Here is an 8,665-nt window from a genome sequence, read left to right as displayed (position 1 = left end):
GGTAAACTTATGATACGTACGATGGTCTTTCGTTCTACACGGTGCATTTCAAGGTCCTGCACCCATCCGTCGGTAAACTGTACCTGGGCTTGTTGCAGTGACCGGAAGTTACTAAACTTCATGAGTGTATGCACTCACTCCAAGAACCGTATGATTATAAATATGCATATAAATATGCTAAGATGAGATAGCTGACTTCATCTAACTAGCAAATGTTTTCCAGGCTATGTTGGTGATACAGTTTTTTTTTAATGTGTATGATATTTTTGTCATGCGATTTTAAAGCTGGTCCTACAACCGCATCCAAGAATAACATGCAGCTTATCTCAGAACTGTCGGTGAAAATTATTCTTGGAGCTAGGTTTAATTGAGCTGCATTTTAAAGAGGTGCAATTTCACAATTTGTGTATATTTTCTAAGTTCACTATTTTGTCATGTGTTGAGAAAAACACAGATTTTAAAATTACATGGTCTAATATTTACATTTAGCATAACTGCAACATTATTTTTTCGTTGTTTTTTTTAAAGACTCGAAAGGACTTGAAATTCAAAGTTTCAGACTTGTGACTTGACTCGGACTTTTACACCAGTGACTTGAGACTCGACTCTGACTTGCCTGACATTACTTGAGACTTGACTTGAGACTTGAGGATAAAGACTTGAGACTTACTTGAGACTTGCAAAACAATGACTTGGTCCCACCTCTGCTCTGTGGAGTTTGCAGATGATGTTGTGATCTGTAGTGAGCAGGTGGAAGTGAGCCTGGAGAGGTGGAGGTATGCCCTGAAGACAAGAGTAAAAGTCAGGAGAAGCAAGACAGAATACATGATGCATGAAGATGGAGACAGGTAAAGATGCGAGGAGTAGAGCTAGTGAAGGCCGATGTGGTCAAACATGTAAGGCAACAGACTCATGAGAGAGAAAGAGAGCGCAGGCAGGGTGGAGACGAGCATCAGCAAGAGTGAAAGGAAAGTTTTAAAAAATGGTAGTGAGACCTGTTACGATGTGTGATTTGGAGACAGTGGCACAAACAAAAAAAACAAAAAAACAAGGAGGCTGAGCTGGAGGTGGCAGAGTTGAAGATGCTAAGATTTTCATTGGTAGTGACCAGAATGGACAAGATTAGAGATGAGTACATCAGAAGGACAGCACAGGATGGAGACAAAATTGGAGAATCCAGGCTGAGATGGTTTGGACATGTGCAGGGGAGGGATAGTGGATATACTGGGGATATTATGTTGAAAATGGAGCTGCAAGGCAGGAGGAAAAGACCACAGAGAAGATTAATGGATGTAGAGGGCTGGTTTCACACAAGAAAAGAGGATGGAGCCAGACTGAGCCACTGTGGGGACTCCTTAAGTGAGCAAGGGAGTCTCCTTTAAGTATATTTAATAAAAGGCTAGCAGTTGACCTTTAATAGTGCAGTATTTTTACACTGACCATTGATCCTCAAGTACAATATTACAGTATTGCTTCCACCATTGTTTACTGAAATTCACCAATCAATAAGTAGTATAAACAGTCCAGAGTCAGACCAGAGTTGAGGGCTAAGATGGAGCTACAGCAACTGTTTGATCGATCAGATGTGGTGGTGGTGGTGAGGAGGAGGAGGAGGAACAAGAAGGCCTGTCTGCCGAACAGTCAAGCCACTTTATCTGTCAGGTTGGAACAATGTCCTCAGACCCACAGAGTGGCTGCTTATCTTGTGGTCACACCTGAGGGAAAATGTGTTGAGTCCACTTAATGTCCACTTGTGTCGAAGTCACAGTGAAACAGTGTGGGAGTCTTTTCGATGTGCCATTCTCAGTTTAACACAGAGCCATCTGAGAGGATCTTTACTCCTTGATTGATTCTTTCTGTGTCCTTTCTGGTGTATTTTTTTTCAATGTGTGAAGCAAATAGCTTTTTTAATTTAAGTGTTCTCTTCTTATTTTGTAGTTTGACATCGTAAATAGTGTTATATAATAACGAAATGCATAATTAAAAGTAGTTGGAGTATCAGGTCACTACACACTGCTTTGGGTTTGCAGTGAATTGCAGATTTTCCAGAGAGCAACAACTAAACATAAGACAGTCTGTTATTGCATAAATATATCCCACAAATCACACCATTATTTAGTTTACATGTCACAAAAAGACGCCAATGCTTACAGTGGTCTTCTGAAGATTTAACTCAAAACTTAAATGCAGGATATTTTTAAACAGGAATCATGCATTGTAGGGGTTTTTTTTCAAATGAGATTAAAAAGCCAGGAGCTGTCGAATAGGTGGGAGATCTAATCATATAACATTAGGTCAGAATATTTCTGCTTCTGCTGCTTTAAGTTTAATTTCTTTTCTGTATTGGTTTCCCAACTTTATCAAAGTGAAATGTCACATCAATGGAGAGCACACTGAAAAAGATGACTGAAGAGATTAGTCTCAGTCCATTATTTCTGTTTAAAAGTGGAGTAAAAACTTCTAAGGATTCATGTCTTTGCCAGTGCTCTATGATCACTGAGTATATATTTGTTGGAAGGATTTTTGTTTTGGCATGCTGAGAGTATCTCCCGCTAGTCAGTGAGCTTAGAATATAGCAGGCAACTAGCCAGTAATGTAAAGCGCAGTCAGCCACCCCTGCCTTATTTGTTAGGGGTCCGTGTTCCTCGTGCAGACACCTCATGTCCACTTAACCTTGTGACCGCAGCAGCCCAGGCTGGTTAAACGGCGGTCTGTAAAGTGAGTGGATGTGGCTTGGCAGGATTAATCAAGTCTAACGACACATCTGTAGGTAGGCTCACTGGGAAGAGTGAGCATCAATCAAAGTCTGGAGCATCTCTCTCTCTCTCTGCTGCATCGACCAGTGCTTTGGGCCCTTGGTAATTAAAAGGCATTGATTGGCTTCAGCCGCAAGATGCTGGGATGCAGTCAAGCAGCACAGCGCAGTGGGATGCTCAGAAAGAACAGGTGTGGTTGTTCATGTGTGGGTGCATTTGCATGTGTTTACACATGTAATTAATGTGTTATAGCCACGCAAATGTCAGTAGTTTTGTTGTAGTTTGCTTTTAGCTCATGCAATAGATGTCCTTATGCTTTAAGTCCTTTTTTTCTAGCTTAACTTGTTTTCTTTCTGTTTGATTTATAAACATTGCAGTAATTGCATCTTTTTAGCTTACATAAAGCTGGCTGCATGTGCCTCTAGTGAGGTTTAGTTGACTCATCCATTTGATAAAATCTGAAGCCTGAGAGAAACCTTTAGGTCTGTGTGCCCTTATTAAATGAGAATCAGGAGAGAAAAAAACAAAAAGCGAGGGAAAAAACACGATTGATTCTGTGCATATACCCGAACCCTGAGGCTCATCTTCCCCATGGACACACACAGTCCTCGCACACTCGCTCTTCTTTTATTCCATCTGAGTGAACACAGTAAATCTAAGTGCTGCCAGATTGCTAGCGCTGCACATTTGTCGACCCTCAAGTTGGCTCATCAAGCAGGGAGCCTTGCCTTGGCTGAATAAGGACCAGAATACTACTATAAATACACTCCCTGACTCTTTACTCAGTCTGACACACTGACTGAGTGACAGTGAAGGCCACACATAAACACTCAGAGTCCCCTTTGATGGGTTTATCGATGTGTTAAAATACATAGTGGTTTTTGTTTTTGTTTTTTGGTGCACTATCCTTTGAATTACTAGGATTTCTGCAAAATAATCCTTCAGATCCTCTCTTCTGTCTTCAGTTTGATATTACATTCACTCCAATTTGCTGCCTATAGAGGTTTCCCAGATAATTACTAGAGAACAAACATATTTACAAGAGTCTAATATCGTTTAAAGTCTATACTGATGCACTAATAAGCTAAAAAAAAAAAAGAAAAAAGCTGGATTTAGCAGGCGTTAAAGGGTTTAGCAAAGAAGAAGTAAAAGCTGTACAGCCTGTTCCGTCATTTGTCGTGTGGAGGGGGAGCACTGGCTGTTTAAAAGATGCCTGTCTCACTCCATCGTTTGACCACAGCTTGACAATGATGATAATCCCACCCGTGGCGCCGAGTTTTAGTCTTCCTGCTGTGCTCATAGGACCGATTAACGCTTTGATCGAAAAGCCTCTGTTTAATGTCAGGATGGCAGATGAATCATTAACCCAGTGGAGTGGACTGATTCGAGGTCTAAATCCAGGCAGAAATTCAGTAACTTGTGATCTTATTTAGCAGATATTCCCTGTAGCTGTCCTGTAGCTGCTAATGAGATGTCTGAGGAGATGAGGGGGGATATTGGATCATTCCTCCCAAAAAAACTGTCTGATTTCATCAATATTTTGAGCATGTATTGACTGAACAGCAGTCTTCAGTTCAGGCCACAGCATCTCAATTCGGGTAAAGTAAAGAATTTGGCTTGCCTTTTCCAAAACATGAATTTGTGTATTTTGCAAACATTATGTTGTTGATTTATTTATTTATTTTATTCCTAAGATGCTTCAATCCAGGACACATCTGGGTCAGGGGTGTCAAGCATAAGGACCAGAACCCAGAGGACATAAATTTGAGACGTTTAACTGTATTTTGATGTCATTTCAGAGTCGTGCTGGCAGATTTCATTCATTTTCTTCATAGAAAATTTGAGACATTCTGTTGAAATTGCACTTTTTTATGCTGTATTAAGATATCTCAAGGATTATATGTCTAGTTAAACTTCTTAACACTGAGAGAAAGATGGTTTTTGCTGCTCCAGCCCACAAGATCAAAGTGGGCTGATGTCTGGCCCACAATCTAAAATGAGTTTGACATCTGTGATCTAGGTGGTCTTTCACAAAGTTAACACAAGCAGCTTTTTCCTTTGGTATTCCTCAAAGTGGACACATGAACACAGGATTTAGCTGGGTTTTGGAACTTCTGCAGGTGCTTTGCTGTTATTCCTGGCTAAGAGGAGTGCACATGGTCCTGGCGTGATCTCTGCAGGATGCCCACTCTGAGCGACAACAGCAGCAGCTCACACTTTCCTCTGTTTGTTTTTAGAAATGTTTTCGTAGCATTTTCCTGCTTTGTTCATCTGTACAATACCAAGGTCCTGGGAAAGTTGCTGTGATAGAGCATTGATTCACACGAACAGTCTTCCAGGAGCAGAGCAGACTTTGAAGGCAAAGTCAGTCCTTTTATTTTTTGCTTTGAGGTTATTTGACAGAAAAACAGAATATTGTGCTCATAAATATACACTGATTAGCATGTAATTATGTTTTCCATCACCTGATGTGTTCTCACAGATTTCTAACTATTCTAGCAAACATAAAAAAAGAGCAGGTTCAGTTTATTTGGAGCTCCCATGTTTCCCTGCCATCATGAATACGGTGGCCAAGATGAACATCTTAACATCTGCCTAACTGTGTTTTATGTATGTTGCTTGAGACCAGCCACATATGTAGTACACCAAAGGCAGAGGTGTGAAGGTCCTCCAGTCTACTGGTTTCCTTGCATATCTCTCACTCTCTCGCTCTCTGTCTGTTGTCACTAAACATACCTTGCTTTGTGGAGGTGTGTCTTCCACCGGTCCCAGCCTATCTGCACCTGGGCTAAATACCACACCTGCCAGGGATTTGGTCTTCAGCCAGTTTCCATTTAAAGCAGAAGAAGATATTCATTAACTGCCAGATTGTTGACTAAGCTAGAGTCCTGTCGCCCTGTAGCCCTCACCTCAGTAGTGATGAAGTGCTTTGAACGCCTGGTCAGAGACTTCATCATTTCTTCACTACCAGACACACTGGACCCACTACAGTTCGCTTACCGTCCAAATCGTTCCACAGACGATGCCATCTCTCATCTCCTCCACACATCACTCACTCACTTGGACACTAGAAGGGGGAATTATGTTAAAATGCTCTTCATAGACTACAGCTCTGCATTTAACACCATAATTCCCTCCACACTCACCACCAAGCTGGAGCATCTGGGACTCAGCTCATCTATGTGTCAGTGGATCTCCAACTTCCTAACTGGCAGACCACAGGCAGTAAGGATGGGCGGACATGTCTCAGCCTCCACCACTCTCAGCACTGGAGCCCCCCAGGGGTGTGTTCTGAGCCCCCTGCTGTACTCTTTGTACACATATGACTGTGTGGCCACTACCAGCTCCACCACCATCATCAAGTTTGCTGACGACACCGTCGTGGTGGGCCTGATCTCTGATAACAACGAGACGGCCTACCTGAAGGAGATTAGGAATCTGGAGAACTGGTGCCAGAGGAACAACCTCCTTCTAAACGTCAGTAAGACAAAGGAGCTGATAGTGGACTTCAGCACTAAGCAGGAGAGGAACTACCAGACCCCGTCATCAACGAGTGCCCAGTGGAGAGAGTGGACAGCTTCAAATACCTCGGAGTTCACATCACGCAGGACCTGTCATGGTCCTGTCACATCAACACCGTGGTGAAAAAGGCCCGTCAGCGTCTCTACCACCTCAGACGCTTGAGAGACTTCCAACTGCCCTCCAAGGTGCTCAGGAACTTTTACTCCTGCACCATAGAGAGCATCCTGACGGGAAACATCTTAACCTGGTTCGGGAACAGCACCATGCAGGACAGACGAGCTCTACAGAGGGTTGTGCGGTCAGCTGAGCGCACCATCCGCTCCGAGCTCCCTGACCTGCACTCAATCTACAGCAGGCGGTGCTGGACCAAGGCCAGGAAGATCGTGAAGGACCTCAGCCATCCCAACAACGGACTGTTCTCTCTGCTGAGGTCAGGAAAGCGATTCCGCTCCCTGAAGACCAACACAGAGAGACTGAGGAGGAGCATCTTCCCGCAGGCGATACGGTCTCTCAATCACACCACCACACAGTACTGACCCACACATACAGTTCTTACACACACTGGACATTCTGGACATTGTTTTCACTTCATTACTTAAATCACGCTGCTGTTATTGTGTATATATTTATTTATATTTCTTCATACATTCTTATATAGTTCTATATTGTGTATTTGTTGTACAGTTATTTTATTTTCAACTTTAATTTATATATTTTATCTTATTCTCCCAGTTAAATTTACCCTTCATTCTAATTTGTGTTGTACAGTTATTTCATTTTTAACCTTAATTTATATTTTATTCCTTCCTAGTTAAATTTACCCTTTTTAATTTTTCATATTTATTTCCTATCTTATTCATAGCCTTTTCCTTTTTTGTTTTCTTTAGGTCACGAGCAGTTGTCCAAGCATTTCACTACATATCGTACTGTGTATGACTGTGTACATGACAAATAAAATTTGAATTTGAATTTGAGTCCCGGACCCTGGTAAGAGTGGACTTAAGAGTGAGTGTTCTGGACTTTGAGTCAAGGGTTGTGGACCTGTTTCTGCTGTTGCTTCTGGCTTGGAATGAGGCTTGGAGCCTTCAGGACTTCCAGCTGGCTCAGAACCCAGACACCAAATTGTTGCTCTTCTGTGTAATCATTTGTCGCTGTAAATAAATGCACTGTACGGAGGATTCGAGAGTCTGCATTATGAGTCCTTCTGACCACTAACCGTGACAGGAGGAGGAGGGAACTTGGAGGCGTTCAGACGCCATGGAGGTAAATTTAAATTTACCCATATGAGGGATAATTTTTTGTCACGTAAAATGGGGTCCACTTCACCAAAGAAGCAAAAACATGAAGGAAAGAGAGAATGCAACCAGTATTTAGATAACACATTGTCTTCCTCCTCACTTCAAGCCTGATCTCTTCAATCGATGTCAGGACACTTAATACAAAAAAAACCTGGGCAGATTGCTCATTTATTCCCAATATTATCACAATTACTTATTGTCAGCGGACTGGACATGTGACCTCCTGTCTCTGGACAGCTGACAACAAACTGGCTAAACAGTAAAAACAGCTGGCTATATGCTAACATTATGCCAGCTAGTGTTAGGCTCCAGTGTCCTAACAATTACACTTTCCCTCTGATTAACAGTTTGATTAAATTCTCATATTGTATGAGAGTTTATTCACTAAGTGTCAAAGTCTACCTCAAAGAAAGTTTCACTAACACCGGCTAATAGCAGCTAACAGAGGCTAACAGCAGGCGTTACCAATAGAAAAGTTCAGGATATGCACAACAACTTCTTTCAGTATCGCTGTCGTTGGACAGAAGTGAGCTTCACAGACTCATTGACTTTGTATTGAACGCCTTTCACACAGTTTTACAGCCTCGGCGTGTACACCAGCTAAACAGCAGATTGAGAGCCTACACTTGAACTACAGAGGAATGATAGTCAGAGTTGTTTGTCCTATAGCGACCACCGTCGCTAGGAGGAGTGGTAAGAAAACAGGAATCAGTTGACTGTAATCTACTGACATCTAGTGGTGAGATTTTAAACACTGTGCCTTTAAAGATTGACAGCTTTGAAACAGACACTTTTACTGGAATTCCTGGCTGGAGATCTGGAGAGGTCGTTTGTAAAGAATTCCTCTTAATATTTCTACCGACAACGATTAGTGTCGATAAAGATATTATTATATTGTAAAGCACTTTGTAATAGATTCCTGTCTTAAAAAGTGCTATATAAATAGATTTTAGTGAGAAAGTGTTTGTCTTTAGTTGTGAACCGTGAATCTTCAATTTAAATATGTATATATTTTCCCTTGCGGTGTGATATAGTGCATGGCCTTTCGTCTAATGTCTGTGACTGAGCTATACTTGTCTGCGAGCCTAT

The sequence above is a fragment of the Mchenga conophoros genome, linkage group LG22 (genome assembly GCF_057382185.1).
Source record: "Mchenga conophoros isolate Kocher_MC1m ecotype Shallow Benthic linkage group LG22, M_conophoros_male_GT1.1, whole genome shotgun sequence".
Taxonomy (NCBI): domain Eukaryota; kingdom Metazoa; phylum Chordata; class Actinopteri; order Cichliformes; family Cichlidae; genus Mchenga; species Mchenga conophoros.
The sequence above is the reverse complement of the archived record's forward strand: the minus strand, read 5'-3'. Positions refer to the sequence as shown.